Here is a 17,245-nt window from a genome sequence, read left to right as displayed (position 1 = left end):
ATTTGGCATCTTTAATACAAATCCAAAACTCATATTATCTAGATCACCTTCCAAACACAGTCCAGTCAGCTGTTCCAAAATAAATGGAAATGTCATTGAGCCAAGCATGCACAAAGTTCTTAGATGGCTTTTCCAGAACCACGAAAGGCAAACAGAGCCAGGCTCAGTACTCTGGGAGCTACAAACATACCTGCAGACAACTGGCCAAAGAAAAGTCCAGGTTGCAACTATAAACTCAGCCAATACAAATGACCTGCATGAATGAAGACTCCTTGCTCACTGCTCTCAGCAGCAGTGGGCACTACATAAAGGCGCTCTGGAAACTAAATCTTTCTAATTTTGAAAGCTAAGGGGTCAGTAATCCATTTTTCCCCAATAATTCAACTATATACTGACTGTACCAAATAATAGCACAACTCCTTCCAACTTCTCTTATTCACGTATTTTTTGTGGCTCTGGGGATTGAACCCAGGGCTTTGTGTGTGCAAGGCAAGCACTCTACCAACTGAGCTATATTCCCAGCCCTCACTTCTTCCAACTTCAATCAGACTAGCATTTGTCATACCTGAAAAGTAAAATATAACACTCAAGCCTTTCGCATCTAAACTTTTATTATTATTAAAAACAAATTTAGAGTCTCATAGTACACCTGAATTTTCTTATATTCTTGGAAATGTATACTATTATTTTAAGTGAAAATAAGGTTTACTGACCTTAGCAAAATGCTGGGTCACTGGCTAATGTTGATAAAGGATGAATAAGCAATTTGAAGCTTCCTGTACCTCAACTTGCAACAACTTCTGCCAAGATAAATTTTAAAGGAGACCGGGCGCGTTCAGGGTGGTTTGGCCCTAGACTGCCAAGTTAACTTTTAATACAGTTACTATTTACAAGCCAAGTTAAGTTTTAATACAGTTACCATTTACAAGCCAAGTTAAGTTTTAATACAGTTACCATTTGGTATTTCTGCTTTCAAAATAATACATAAAATAAGAGAAGATGCTATGACTTGACCATATCTTAATCATGTTATAGAAAATAAAATTCTATGGTAAATGTGAGATTATGGATCTAGGTCAACAACACTTCATACACTAGAAGTTTAGAAGAAAACTCTGTCTGAGGATAAAATCCAGGATTACAAAAGAGCTAGAATTTTATTCACCTGAAGTATCAAAGGACCATGTTGTTTTAATTCTCAACATGGAGGGGTATGATAAATAACCTAACATCAAGCAGAATGCCACCTCTGGGGGGAAGAGGAATGATCTGCATAACCACTTACACAGGCAGTGACTTCACAAAGGCATGTCTGTGGTAAGTCTTCACACAGAAACATCCTTCTGATCAATTTTAATTTAAGCATAATATTCAATTAATTTAAAAAATTATATAATCGTGCTAGTCAAGGGTCTATATGTGTGTATCTGGCCATAAATGGTGAACATTTGACATTGAAGAAAGCACATAGGGGCATTTGTTCTGCTTTTCTATAACAGTCATGTGCTGGATCTATGCTGCTGGGTGGACTTATCAAACCTGCCTTCCCCTGCCAGGTTTGATGAAGCCTAGCATCAGTTTTATCACCTGTCAATTACTCCTGCCTCACTCAATTCCAGGGCAGTCTTAGATGGCTCAGAACCCAGGCATTTCCCCTGACCACCACATCTTTCCATGACATCTTTCTTGGCTCTCACCTAAGCTCTAAAATTCTCCAAATCACTTAATGTTGTAATATGCCCACTATTTCCCATATTGAGTGTTCTGAAATGAGGCAAACCTTATCTCCAGTTTTTCTAGGGGATGGCAAAGACCCAACAGTACCATGTGGACTCTATGATTCCCATACAGACCAAGTTGAGAGTTTTTCCATTTACCTTCCTAACATTAAAAATTATATAGTTAAGTCATGAACCTTTTATTACATTTACTAGAACTAACTCCATATCTAAATTTTGAAATGAAGGTTAAACTTAGGGGGAGAAATTTGTACTGTTAGAGAAGTTTGATGAAGTCGTCTTTACATAGTCACCTACTCAGACATCAGGGGGAAAAAAAGATTTTTCACTTCCAAAATTAACAAATCCAACTTAGATAATTCTGGCTCATAAGTTTAGAGAAACTGGAAAAGAATTCAGGAAAAAAGAAGTGGTAAAAAACAGAAAATCCAAGCTGCAGATCCAAAACAAGACTAAAAGGTCCACTGTACCTTCTTACTACAAAGAACTTAGGAAATAATTAAGTCTTTTATTTGCTTAACACACTTGGCAACCACTTAACTTTTAAAAGGACTGGTATATCTCTCTGGTATAAAAACATGAACTAGCAACCAGAACTGGTTCATATAAATAAAACTTATTTATTGAACACATACTTTTATTATGCATTTGCAGCCAGTATTTTTAATCAACTTTCATGTATAATTTACATAGAATGAACTTAATCTATTTAAAGCACATAATTCAATAAGTTTTAACAATTGTATATGCATATTAAACCACCATCATCACTGTCAATATACAAAAATTTCTATCACTCTCAAAATTCTACACGTCCCTTTAAGATCTCTCCTTCCCTATGCCCCTGACTTCAAGTAACCAATGATTGCTTTAAGCCACTAGAAATTAATGTACATTTTCTTTTATTTTTATGTAAATGGCATCACATTATATACTCTTGTTTGGGGTTTCTTTCACCCAACTCAGTGATTTCAATATTTATTCATGTTGTGTGTATCAGATGTTTGTTCCTTTTTATTGCTTAATAACAATCCACTATATAGTATGCTGCAGTCTGCCCATTTAACAGTTGATAAACTATTGTACTAAAGTTGGACAACTACCCTGTTCTCAGTATGGGGGTTAGTCCAATAAAGCTTCAATGAACATCCGTATGGAAATATGCTTATTTTCCTTGGGTAAATAAATACCTAGGATTAGAAGAGCTGAGTCATATATGGTAGGTGTATATTTAACTTCCTAGAAATTGCTGAATAGTTTTCCCAAGTGATTATGTCATTTTACATTGCTACTAGAGCATGTAACAATTCTAGTTGCTCTACATTCTCATTAACCCTGGGCAATGTCATCTTTTTAATCTTAGCTCTCCTAATAAATGTAAAGAGGTATTTCACTGAGGTTTTGACTTGCACTTCCTGATGACTCATGATATAGAGCATCTTTTTATGGGCTTATTGGACATTTTTATATCTTCTTTTGGGAAATGTCTACTTAATTCTTGTAAGCTTTTTAATTCTTATTGAGTTAGAAGAACTAGTAGAATTCCGATTAGGGTTGCAATTGAAACTATGTATCTGGGCAGAACCAAGAGTTAAACTGAGTCCTCTGGTATACGAATATGGCATTGTTCTCCATTTAACTGGGTCTTCGTGTTTCTCAACACTATCATGATGTTTTAGCAAAGGTTTGTGCATCTTTTATTTAATTTATCCCTGAGTATTTAATGAGGTTTTTTTGTAGCAATGTAAATAGACTTGGGTTTTTAAACTTCACTTTCAGTTTTTGCTGCTCCTATATAAACAAAAAATAATAATTTTTTAAATATTACCATGTACTCTGCAATCTTAATTCACTGTTCTGACAACTGCATTGTAAACTTAGGATTGTCTATGTACATGAACAATCATGTCACCTGCAAAAAGAGAGTTTACTTCTTTCCCATCTACATGACTCATTTTGTTTTCTTACCTTATTACAATGACTGAAAACTGAGTGGCGAGAGTGGGTCCTTGCCATCTGTCTTTAAGGAAAGTGTTTGATATTTCATCATTAATGTGATGTGACTATAGGTTTCCTAAGATGAATAACTAATGGGTAGAGAGGGAGCTTCAACAGTTACTATCCCAGTTAACTTAAGGATCCCACAAGAAACTCAGAAGGGAGAAAAAAGAAAAGCAAAGAATGAAATTTTCAAAAATCCCCCTAAAGAGTGAGTTTCAACACACTTGGCCTTCTCTAAGGTATGCCTATTATCACCGTCCTAGTACTCACACCTCAGACATCACAGGACTCCATCATCAGGGGCTGAACACGAGAAGGTTGGAGGGCTGTTACCAAGGAGCACAGGTAAGGCCTTAAAGACTCTGTCAGCAACTCACCAAGTAACAGCTAGCTGCTCTAGGGACCACTGGAGGTGGACAGCATGAAAATGCACTTTATCACTTTGTGATACCCCTGCCAGCTAAACAAGTTACTTTCCACCTGTATCTGTGATGATTTTTTCTTTTGTTTTCTCCTGGCAAACCAGGAACATAAGAACAGTAATTTTTCTTGGGAGGATCCAATGAAATGCTATGCTATTCTTAGTAGAGTACCTGATGTACAACAGGTGGTCAATAATCATTAGCCATTACTTGAATCTGATGTGGAACCACGTGACAATGAAACTGCAGACAGCAATGTATGAACAGTACTTAGCTCTGTACCCAACACTGACACAGGTATAATGACAAACACTGTTAATTGGTTTTCAAAGAAAAATGATGGAATGCTTAATTACCATTATAGGACAGAGTGTAAATATTATCAACCTTGAATCAAAATAAAAGTGACAAGCTAGGACATGGAACTAGAGAAAGGAAAGTAGTACTTCTACATTACTTATGATGTGCAGAGACAAAAGATAATGCCTTTTATTAATGAGATCAAAATAAAACCACGTTTACAGTTGGAGATGTGACCAAGGATAAAAAGAAAATTAATACATATAATCTAAATGCAGGCAAGAGTATGGTAGAAGTAAATAAAATCATCATTCATAGTAACAGAAAATCAACAGATGAAGTCTTAGGTTAATAAACAAACTGAGACATAAACATCTGAGAGAAACAGAGGTAACCACCAAGAAATTTAAATAGCAGAAATGAGTAAACACTGCATATATGAAAACTAGGGGCGGGGCAGGTGCAGCAGACAAGACTGCTCTCTGCATTTTTTTTGAAAAACCAAGAACATACTCTATTGAGTAAAAGCACAAATTTAAATGTGCTAAATACTAATACTAAACAAAAGAGTAGTAAAATTTGGTTAAACCTAAATATTTGATAACTTGATTATGAATCTTATTCCAATTTTTTTAATGATTCTTCATATAAAAAAAGACATTTGAAAGAGAAAAATCAACCTTCAACTACTACAACATTAGATTTTGACAAACACAGGAGATGGCAAGGTTTCAAAGTACACATTAAGATTTCTTCTCGGGCTGGGGTTGTGGCTCAGTAATATAGCACTTGCCAGGCACATTGTAAGGCCCTGGGTTCAATCCTCAGCACAACATAAAAATAAATAAATAAAATAAAGGTACTGTGTCCATCTACAAAAATAAATAAATAGATAGATAGATAAAAAGATCTCTTCTCGCGAGGTGTGGTGGTGCACACCTGTAATCCCAGTGGCTGGGGAGGCTGAGATAGGAAGATTGTAAATTCAAAGCCAGCCTCAGCAATTTAGCGAGGTCCTAAGCAACTCAGTGAGACCCTGTCTCTAAATAAAATACAAAATAGGGCTGGAGACAGGGCTCAGTGGTCCAGTGCCCCTGAGTAACCCCCCCAAAAAATTCTTCTCTATTGGGAATAATTATTATGCACATACTGCTTAATATTTAATATTAGTGAACACAATGCAAACAGATTCTTTAAAAAATATAAAGGTATCTCCTAGAGCAATGATCTGCTGAATTGCCAAATGCTACAGCACTGTTCTCTGCTTTCCAGAATCTGATGAAATCTACTGAATTCTCACCAAGAAAACCATGCACATACTAAAATTTTGCATTTGCTTTTTAGTAGAACAGATAAATTGAATCAAGACCATATTCTTTGAGAAAACTAATAAATCTGACAAACTTCAGCAAAGTCTCACCAAGAAAAAAAAGAGTAAAAACTCAGCAATGCCACCATCAAACAGAACAAACTCAAATAGTTCCTCTCTTAAAATGCAACACTCCTCCCCACACATCTCTGTTCTTCTGTACAGAACCCTCCTCCCCCGCAAAGGACTGTCCCCTCACTTCCTTCTCTTTTCAATTTCATGTGAGTCCATTAAACTGAGACCTTCCCTCCACTCCACAGAACCCACTTCATGAAGCTCCAGGGCCTCCACATCACCTAATGGCAAATTCTGAGTCTTCTCTTCACAGCGTATCTCAGTGGTACTCAACACTTTGATCATTTCCTCCCTGAAACCTATTTTCTTCACTTGGCTTCCACAATAAGCCAATGCTCTGATTTCTCACCTACCTCACTGGCAGCTGCTCTCAACTTTCTTTGGGGGAATCTTCCCTTCCAAACCTCTAGAAGCTGGAGAGCCCTGTGCTTAGTCCTCAGTCTCCTCCTCTTGGTCTACACTCCCTAGGTGAACTCGTGCAGACCCACAGCACAGATGGTCCTGTGTTTACGTGTGGTCTACTCCTGACTTCTCTCTTAAACTTCATATTCATGTACCCAAATGTACACTCGGGTTATTCCAGGTATGTCTAAATGCCATCTCAAATTTAACAGGCCCAGAAATATTAGCTGCCACCCCAACACAACTGCCTTGTTAGGATATCAAAATATTAACAATGGTTACATTTAGGTAATCTTTCTGTTTATTTCTACACTCAAATTCTCACCATAATTTCATATTACTTTACAAATGTTACAATAAACAATAACTACAAACACACAAATTATGTGCCTTCACTGGAACCATAAAAGGCTGACTCTGGTCACCCAGGCCAAGGCACACACCACCTAACTTAACTACAAAATGAACAAAAATGGATATGAGAAAATAGTTGAGAGTACTGTTTTGCAATAAATAAATCACAGAAAATTTGAAGTTCTATAACTACGATTGTTCATCTCTTATGCTCTACCTTGAAATCACACATTTCTAAAAATATAATTTAACAACATATTAGAATCTCAGACTCCCAACTACCAGTAGAATTCATGTATTTAAGACTTCCTTTTTCATAATCCGCTTGAATCAAATGTATGAAATATGATATGTCAAGAACTTTGTAATGTTTTGAACAACTAATAAAAAAATTAAAAATTAAAAAAATTTATGTGCCTTGGTTAAAAATGCATTTTGCATTTATTACAATTGTCTCTTGAAGCCTCCCAAAGAATGCCAATTATTTTTCCGCCTTTATAATGGATATGTTCTCCAGTCAGTCATGAGAGAACACTGGTTTGAAACCATGTGTAAAACTCAGAGGCAACTCTAAAACTCAGCAGTCTCCACTGATATCTTCACAGTAATTACCAAAGACTGAATTAAACTCTATAAGAACCTAAAATACAAACATGGCTTTATCTGAAGAAAAATCCCGCTCCTGGAAGACTGGGGAAAGGACTCCTGAAGTCAGGTGCAGCCGTGTGAACAAGGGCACATGTGCATCTGTGAAAGGAAAAGGTGGCTTAAGCAGGCAGTTCCTGCTCTCCTTATCTCCCAAAGCCCTTGGAAAGTGTAAAGAGTCAAACAAACACATAGAATTATGAAAGAAAAAGGGAAACATCAAGTTTTAGGTTAACACCACCAGTACTGGGATAAAATTAGGGTTCTATTCATATTCTACCAAGTATAGGGTCTTCTATCAGTTACCCAACGTCATGGCCTCAGGTTCCCCCAGCAGGAAAACACCCCCCACACTTTACAGACTGATTGATTAGTGCATTTAACAGTAAGGTGCATGGTACAACACCACTAATATTCCATCATTATTGCTGCTATTATTATGCACATGATGGAGAAAACTACACATAATTCTACTAACCCAAGAATTATTCCAAATGCAAAAAAAAAAAAAAAAAAAAAAAACAAACCCAAATGAGGTTTCCCGGTCCTTTAACAATAAAAATTTAGAACACCTAATAAGGAGTTCAACAAGGTTAAAAAAAAAAAAAAAGTATGATACAAGCTTGCCTAAGATAATCACTAATTTCACAGAGCTAAACAATTTCTAACTAAAAGAGCACATTCATCTAGGATGGCCTGTTTCTGTTACAGATAAGGAACAGATAAGGATAAGAGGCCCTGAGAGGGTCAGTAACTTAAAGACTGAGGAGATCCAAATATTACACTTCAACTCCAGTTACAAGACTCAAGCAGCCAGTGGGGGAGGGGCAGATAAAACTGAGGAGGGACAGAAGAACAAGGAGTAGGCAAATGCCTTAAATTGGTTTTTACAGAACAGCAACTTTTCCATTATTACTCAATAGTCAAATTGACTTGTAATTAACACTTGTTGGATTACATAGCCAACCTCCTATCATTTAAGGAACTCTGAAACTAAACTATGCTGAACTTCATTCAACATCTATAACTATACTACACATGGAAAACTCAAGAAGGAAAGGATGTTAGGAGTTATTTACCAAAAACTGCTCTCAATACAGAGTATTAAGTGTCTGTGTTCTACATTCAAAATTTAATTAAAGACTCTTCGTACGTCATGTCATTTCCAATCTGTAAGAATTACAGCTATGATCCAAAATACTTTCAACTGCCTAGAAGAGGTGAGAGCCCTAAAACTAGCTCAAGGTCAGAATGACCTCTGCAGGTCTAAGAGTGGATACACACAGTACAAATGGTACTTGGGAAAAAAAAAAAAAAAAAAAAAAGCACTCTTCAAATTTCCACTCATTTCTTACACACCAACTCATAATGAACTTGACTCCAAAAATAGGAAAGATTAAGAATAAAAAGAATTTTAAGTAACAAATTTTAATTAAACAAAGCAGCAGTCAGACCAGAGTAATAAGTGAGTCACATGAATCACAAATTTAAAACTCTTTGAGTTTCGAATGCAAGTACAGGAGTGTTACAAGAACACTACATAAACTTGAGGTGGCATTATTTTTGATACCTGAAAAGAATGTGGAGTGAGTTCAGCCGAGGATAACTTTCCTTCCAGGAGAGGAATAAAGGAGGGAGATACACCTGTTTGTATCTTTGATTCAAAGATCTGGGTTCTAAGAGTCCTGGACTGTCTGGCCAAGGGAACTTCTGCTTGAGCTAGGCTACCTCAGTGACAGCTGCAGATGTCCCGGGTATAAGGACCACCCAAGCCCACCCTGCGCCCCACAGATTAAGAGACAGCAGTCCTCTGGGCACAGACACACTCTGGAGCTACCAGGTTTCATTACCAGTTCTCCTTTCCCTCAGCGTATTAGGAATAGCAGAGAACTTCAGAACTGTTTAGAGTACTGAAAGAAATATGTTCTTTCACTATACAGTGAACAGACATTCTGGGGGAAAGAAGAAGAAGAAGAAAAAACAAAAACAAAAAATAGTCTCTCTCCTCCCAGAAAACTTAGATATATTTCCTTGAGTCGTGAATTTGTGGCAGCCATCCTGCAATTCTAAAAGGAACTAGCCAAGGACAAAACAAGGACACTGCCTTCAACTTCAATCTTTTTCCTCTGAATTTTTTTTTTGGGGGGGGGGATTACAGGGGATTGAACCTAGCGGCACTTTACCACAGAACTACGTTCTCAACCCTTTTTAATGTTGAGAGATGGTCCAATTTGTTGAGACTCGTCTTGCAAGCCTCCTGCCTCCACCCCTGAGTCACTAGGATTACAGACATGTGCCACTGTGCCTAGCTACTGACTGAATTTTTAATCACACACCTTTCCTGACCCCAATCTCCTCCTACTAAGATCTATTTCTCTGTACTCTTCTTCACAGCTAAGCTTCTCAAGAGTTATCAATGCAAGCCATTTCCTCCATTGAACTATGCATTCATCTTTATATTCCTAAGGTATTCCTGATTTCCCAAAACTTAGGCTTCTCAAAGTTGATGGTTCCACAACACATTTTACATGTTGCTTTACAGCAAATAACACAAGCTGTAACAATGACTTGCTTGTCCATTATCCTCACTTCTGAAAAGTTCCATACTGCTAATATCTAGAAAAGTTTCTAGTATGTAAGTGTAAACTTAATACATAATAAACAGGAATGCCACAATGTTGAAATGAATTAATAATCCACTTTGCTATCTACACATGCCAAAAGTCGAATGCGAGTTTGTGAGAGTTTTAGGAACAGCAAACATAGAAAGGAAGGAGAAAGAATCATTCCTCACTCCTCAGTATTAGAGAGCTGGGGTCTGGAACAGACCAACTGGGCCAAGGGCCAGAGCCATGCCCTTGAGGCAAAACATGTTCAAAAGTCCAAAAGTATACCTAGAGCTTGATCTGAGCTTGTAACAGTCCTTTACCGCAAAGAGACAATAAGTAGCGAAAGGTGACAGAGCCAAACACTCAACCTCAACTGTCATTTCCTCTGCTAAATGACAGCTGGAACTCCAAGCATGTCAGCAAAGGACCCTACTAAGTGGGCAAAATGCTTTTCTACTTCAAAAGTCTTCTGCTAATGTGAAAAAAAAAAAAATTATTAAAAGAGCCAACAGCTTTTTTTTCTTACTTCTTCTAATTTTAAGTGACAATTCCTACCTAGGAAAGAACCCTGAACCAGGCTGAGACCACTCCTCAGAAAAACACAGTAAAGAAAAAGATATCAGGTACTTTGGAAATGAAGAAGCCTGGGCCAAAATTTGATAACAGCTTTACATTTTTAAAATAATATTTGAATATAAGATATATGATAATAAAATTACTGATCTTACCAAAACCACTGACTCTGAAATTACAACCTAATAAATTGATTATTAAGTACATGAAGGTATCAGTAATCAGGGAGTTGGGTGGGTGTCTCTCTCCCGTTTCTTCAACAGAACCCTGTAGACTTCATCTCCTTAGGCCAAAAGCACCTCCCCACAGATTCCTAGGGACAGATAAGTCAATAAAAAAGAAGAGACTAATGGAAAAAAGGTAGTGGGGAGAGCAGGCAGATGCCTTTAATCTACTACTTAAACTACAGTCTAGGAAGTAAGCTATTGCTTAAGTTCAGATTTCAAAGAAATTGAAAAACATGGCCCCACTCCATGAAGCATCTTTTAGTATAACTCCAGTTTAACTAGGGATGAGAAGAGGAATGTGGCTGTCCACTAGGACTTATCCAATCTAAAAGGTGACAAGAGTAAAAATCACTTCAACAAATAAATACTGGGAATAATCATTACAAACATATTCTTTTGAACAAGTTTCCTATGGCATTAAGAAAAAAAAAGATTTATTTTTAAAAGAATATGATTTGCACACAGCTTCAGCTGTATTATGGTAATATTTTCTACATTGTACCAATGCCCAGAAAGGAATCTGCAGCCAGCCAGCTCCATGGCATGCCCTTTGTGCTCATGCAGCAGTCATTAGCATCCAGGGTCCTGACAACCACTGCTTCTTTGTTCCCTATGTTTGTATTAGCATGACTTTTATTACCATATTAATATTTTCCAAACTCATTCCGATTCTAAACTAAGGATATGTTTTGGAGGAGTAATGACACTAAAAGAAAAGTTTTAATGTATAAAATGTTTAACATCTAAACAACTCAAATTTGAATTGCTCATTCATTCTAAGTCAATTACAGGTAAAAGCAAGTCACAAAGTAAGTTTTCTGTCTATCTCAGGAGACGAACCAGCTGCTTCCTCAGTCATCACACAATTGATGACAACAAAGTAGAAATCCAACAGTTTTCAACTCAGTATACACTTAAGAGTTGTGACACATAATGTTCTCTCCTTCAATCTTCTAAGAACTTCCAAGATTCAAAACTCATGGAATTATTATTAATCCAGTTAGACCATCCAGTGCAGCAACCAATGGACAGCTTGTAAACAAACACAGAAAAGACATTCAGTATGACACAGGAGAGAAAATAGATCCTCACTAGCAGAAAACTGACACTCTATTTTTGTTTCAATAGAGTGTAATTTTTTTAAAAAATTGGCTTTTGAAATTGGCTTTGTTGTTGTTGTTGTTGTTTTGGTACTGGGGATTGAACTCAGGGGCACTCAACCACTGAGCCACATGCCCAAGCCCTTCTTTCTATTTTATTTAGAGACAGGGGGTCTCACTTTCTGAATTATTAACAGGTATAACAAGCTACATGACAAACATATTCACTGTATTACTCATATTAATATTACGGATAATTTCTCCAAGTTAACATGGTAATGTCATCTTAAAAAAAAAAACAGTACTCAAAAGAAGTAACTGGCAGATAAATGTTCCAAATAAACCTGATAGAGCTCAGAAATAAGACCTGAGAAATGAGTTTAGCCCTATAATTAATAAGCAGGGAGACAGTGACCAGGTGACTTAATACTGACAAACCAGATTGTCCTCAACTATAAGGTAGAGAAAAAACTAGGCAGAGAGTGGCAAGTGTTTTTATTTCTTCAAAAGCCAATTTCAGAAGTTAAGCACAGTGGTGCACACCTGTAATCCCAGCAGCTCAGGAGGCTGAGGCAGGAGGATCAAGAGTTCAAAGCCAGCCTTAGCAAAAGGAGGTGCTAAGCAACTCAGTGAGACCCTGTTTCTAAATAAAATAGAAAGAAGGGCTTGGGGATGTGGCTCAGTGGTTGAGTGCCCCTGAGTTAAGTCCCTAGTACCCACCCCCCCACACACACACACACCAAAAAAAAAAAAAAAAAAAAACCCACCAATTTCAATTAACAGGTACTGACTGAGCAATGTGCTTTAGCGTACTCTGCTGAGATTGTCAGATTTCTTTAAGTAAAAAGCTGTGTCCTGGGTTCCCTACCCTCAGAAACTGGGTGTGAGAGAAGTGGTGCTACTAACTCATCATCAGAGGACACTGAATTGTTTTTCCAGTAGCAATGACCTGCTGTGCTCCTCAGACCCACTTGTGGTCAGTGGCTGCGGAAGCTACAAAATGTGGCTGTGTAACCAAGCACTTCCCTGACTCTGGACAATAGAAAGTAACAACTAACATTTATTGATGTTTAAAATAAACTAGCACTGTTCCAACCACTTAATCCCTATTAACACATTTAATCCTCACAACAATCTAGATTCTACTGTCACTGTCAACTGCATTGAGGAGACAAGGCACTAGTCACCAGGTAGAACTGGCTTCAAAAGGGATAACACAGCCAGAAACTCAACCTTCCTCAGCAGTCTGTGGTTCCCTAACTCCTACTTTCAACCACTTGGTATATGGTTTCTCTGTCACCTGTACAATGAACCAACCACAACTTCAGTTCTATTCATGCTATGCATTAAGTAAGCCAGAAGGTCAGGCTTCATGGTGATGTAAGTTAATATTTTATCTGCCTTCCTGCCTTACTCTCTCCAAGGGGCCTGGATTTTTGCAAATAGCACTCAAATTCCCCATACCTTGGACATCAGTATTTTACCTTATTTTTTTAAAGTCAAAAAATCTCATAAATCATCTAGACCACAACATTTTGTAGGACCGTCAGGAGATGTGGGTTTTAGGGTTTAAACAATTTTCCCATTAAGAGCATCAGTCAGAAAACTGAAGGGAGGAGGTAATTCCTAAAATGTAAGTCTTCAAAGAAATTAGTGAAGAGAATAAATAATCTAGTAATAAGTAATCCTAGTAATTTTAACGGGTTTTGCAACTGTTTTTCTGGGCATCACATCTCACAGTACAGGGATATAGGAGGTGAATGGTATATGAGATTTAACTCAGTGATAAATACTAATGGCTCCCAGCACTCCTAGAAGGTTGACTTTTCTAAATAAATGCCATTTTCCAAGAGATTTTGCTAAACACTAGTCAGCAATCCTCATCAAAGGGATGTGAGCTTGTCCAAACAAACAAACAAAAAAGAGCTTGGCAAAAAACAAACAATAAACAGGCTTTCAAACATCAACAGAACAAAGCAATTTTTAAAATAATTTTTATATAAATATTGTACTCCAATGTATATGTTATCTTCGAGTGTTCCCATTGTAACTTCTTACCTATCATACACTTCAGATTATACACACATTAAGCAAACCAACCACTATTCTGAACTAAATTTAAAATAGGATGGTAATGAATAGAATTATGAATTTTTTTTAAATTCCCATACCTAATTCCAATGTAATAAGAAATTTACATGCAAGCATCTAACCTTCAAAGTAATATAAAAACAATAGAATTATACATGAAATAAGAATTAATTAGACCACTAAGAATAAATTTAAATAACTATAGCTCTTAAAAAGAAATCACAAGTTTAAAAAAAAATTCCAGGTGTTAAAAGAATTAAATTCTTTATATTCCCCAACAGAAAAAGAATGAACAACATATCTTATACAATATGCATGCACTACTGTTAATCTGTATCTTTCATCTTAATGTCTTTCTTATTTTATGTAAAACTCTTAAAAACCAAAGTTTTAGGGCTAGGGATATAGCTCAGTTGGTAGAGTGTTTACTTTGCAAGCAAGGCCTGGGTTCAATCCCCAGCACTGCCAAAAAAAAATTTAAAAAGGTGTGTCGGGGGGCAAAGTTTTAATATTTTCTTCTCAGATGAACCATCTGGTACCCCACCTTAGAAACCCTAATACCTAAAAAAGTCATGATTGCTAATCTTTGGTTCCAAACTTACAGCAATGAAAGGATCATGTTTCCTATTACAAAATGTTTTAAATGAACTACCACCAAAAAAGATTAATCACTCTTCAAGTCAAAGGTAAGGGCCAGATTGCTCACCCCAACCCCCCAACTAAACTTTCCATTCCTAAACCTTGCATTGAGGACTCCTCCCATGTGCTCACCCACTCATTTTTTAAGCAAAATGCAATGACACAAGATATAGACACATATACCAAGAGCATGAGACAGATACATTTGTTGCTTCTTAACAGCTCTTTCTAGATTTGTCCCATAAGACCTGCCAATCCACCCTTATTGTTCTTACCTACTCCCTGATGGTATCACACTACTCATGTATGCATGAAAATCCAGGGGCCATGAAAAATGATATGGAAACCCCTTATATGATTCCATAAATAAATAAATTTTTATAAGGAACAAATTAAGTTCACTTTCTGAAACATACAGAATACTCAATAACAAAACTACAAAAAAGTACAATAAGTAAAGTACAAATGGTAAAATTTTTGTTACAACACTGTTGATTGGGTAGTACTACCTTCAAGTTTTACGGCCTCACATTCTCCTGCAATAGGTCACAAGGCTACTCTGTTTAAACACCAACTCAATGCTACTTAGCCACTTCCTAAGAATGCTCTTATACTTCACTCACTCATTACCTGTATCAACACAGACAACTGTGGCCTGGTCCCCTTCGACCTTCTGAGGCAAGCATGCTCCCTGGCCTTTTATAGTGGAGGCATGTGATGAGAGTATCGCACCAGCTGTTCCTAATTACCTCTTGGGCTGGGGCGAATGACTCAGCAACCCAACTTTTTTTAAAGAGTCACCCTACCTTGTTAGCCAATCAACGTACTGAACAATGGTAAGCCACTTGACAGATTCATAGACTAAACAACAGTAATACATGAGCAATCACCACACCAAGGCTACTCTACTCCCAACCGACTCACCAGGGGCCTTTTTCTTCCCTAGGTTTCTTTATGATGTCCAAAGACAGAAGTGGCAAGTGCTTTCAAGCCCAGCCCAGCCCAGCCCTTGCACCACTACCCCAACACCAGGAAGAAGCAGGCCCACACCTCTTCCCATTTCTCTTCTTGACCATGTGAAGCGCTCAAGGGCTCTGCCGCTAACATCTCTGAGATTTCCACCCTTTATCTTTCCGAAATGCCTTAAATGCAAGCCCTCTGGGATGAAACGAGTGTCCCAACAAGTGAACAAAGACCTAAGAGTGGCCTCCTCCAGGTAACAGTTCCGACACCGATATAATTCTCCAAAAAGATCAGCACCCTACGAAACAGTCTTTGTTCTTCCAAGCATGACGCTGTAGCTTGTTTTCCCCCCACACGTTCTTTCACAATTACTACTACGCTCTACCTTGAATCAGCCCAAGTGGAATGCAGAAGGCTCTACATAAAAGCATTCCGCACCTTTCTACTCAATGGCAAGGAGCTGCCGGTAAGAATGAAGAGGCAATGGCACTCGCGTTACACTACGCGAGCACAAAGCTGGCGTCTCCAGAATTTACACCCACTCTCACCATATTGTAAGAGGCTTAATTTACAACGAGTGGGCAAAAGTCCTACAAGGGGAGCTCCGGGATCTCGGGTCCCCCAAATCAATCTTGGCTAAACCTAGCACAGCAAGGTTGTGTCTTGGCTCGGCCACGAACTCGGCCTTCCTTACGTGGTTGCACGCGCGACACACACGCAGGCTACGGGAGCAGCAGCTCGCTGGACGCCGAGGTAGGGGCGGAGGACAATACCGGGCAGGGGCCGCGAGGGCGGCGCGGAGGTGTCGCCGGCAGGCGGGGCGCGGGTCGGGCCGGGGACGACACTCGGCTGCCCGGCGCGCCCCGCCCCGCCGGCCCGGGTAAAGTCCGCTGGGCGGTCACACAGCAGCGCTGGCCGAGCAGCAGCCTCGGGTCGCCCCTTCCGCGGACGCGGGCGCGGACGCTCCAGGAATGGGGGCCGATTGCGAGCCACGCTGCGCACCACCCTCGCCCACGAAGCGCCTCCGGTGGACCCCCGACGCCTCCCGGACTCGCCCCCGGGTCGCCCCTCGGCCTGCAGCCCCGACCCCGCGCGCTGACCCACCCCGGGGAGGACGGGCAGGCGGGGCGGCCCAGCCACTCACCAGAGCCGAAGCGCGGCGCGGCCCGACTGACGGCGGCGAGCGCGCGGCAGGCGGCGCGGGCAGCGGTCAGGTGACTCACTCCCTCGGCGCGGCCGCCGGCCCTTCCCTCCCCTGCGCACCCTCCGCTCCGCCGCTGCGGCCGCCAGCACCCCGCGGCGCCGACACCCCGCCCACTCGAGGGCCCGCCCCCAGAGGCCCCGCCCCGCCAACCGCGAGGCGGGGGCTGCAGCCGGGCTCTGGCCGCCAGGGTCCAGGGAGGCTGCCTGTGCCCCCTACTTCTGCGCGCGGTGGAACTGGCAGGCCACCCAAGGACCACCTCCTTTCACCCTGCTGATGCTGGCGCCCCTAGTTTGACAGGACACTGGAATAACATCAAGCCAGCCCGCCTGCCCAGGGTGCCCACCGACGGCAAGAGAGAGAAGAGGCACCGGACCCAGTCCCTCGGCAGAGCCCCATGGGGTCGCTTCTGGAAAACTCCTCCGCAGAGTTTCCAGGCTGCTCATTTTGGGGTAGCCAAGAACCCAGGTTTCAAAGTTTGAGCGGACCCAAGAGAAAAGGGAGGCATCAAGTGCATTTGTTGGCTGCCAGACAG

At 39.7% G+C, this 17,245-nt stretch overlaps 1 protein-coding gene across 3 annotated transcripts in view; it reads right to left on the bottom strand.

Moving 5' to 3' along the window:
• Window positions 1-16,786, bottom strand: part of BACH1 (BTB domain and CNC homolog 1) — a 48,298-nt gene extending 31,512 nt beyond the window's left edge. Inside the window, exon 1 of one of the 3 annotated variants that reach the window (XM_081301785.1) lies at window positions 16,654-16,786. The gene's annotated coding sequence lies outside the window, so the exon portion shown is untranslated. Of the gene's footprint in view, window positions 1-15,176; window positions 15,201-16,203; window positions 16,328-16,653 lie in introns of those variants that run through there. The other 2 variants (XM_081301784.1, XM_081301786.1) reach the window with 2 other exon arrangements.
• Between the last annotated feature and the right edge of the window lie 459 nt (window positions 16,787-17,245).

The sequence above is a fragment of the Spermophilus citellus genome (assembly GCF_964194105.1).
Source record: "Spermophilus citellus genome assembly, chromosome: 7".
NCBI classification, from domain to species: Eukaryota; Metazoa; Chordata; class Mammalia; order Rodentia; family Sciuridae; genus Spermophilus; species Spermophilus citellus.
Note: the sequence above shows the minus strand (reverse complement) of the source record. Positions and strands in the feature narration are given on the sequence as shown.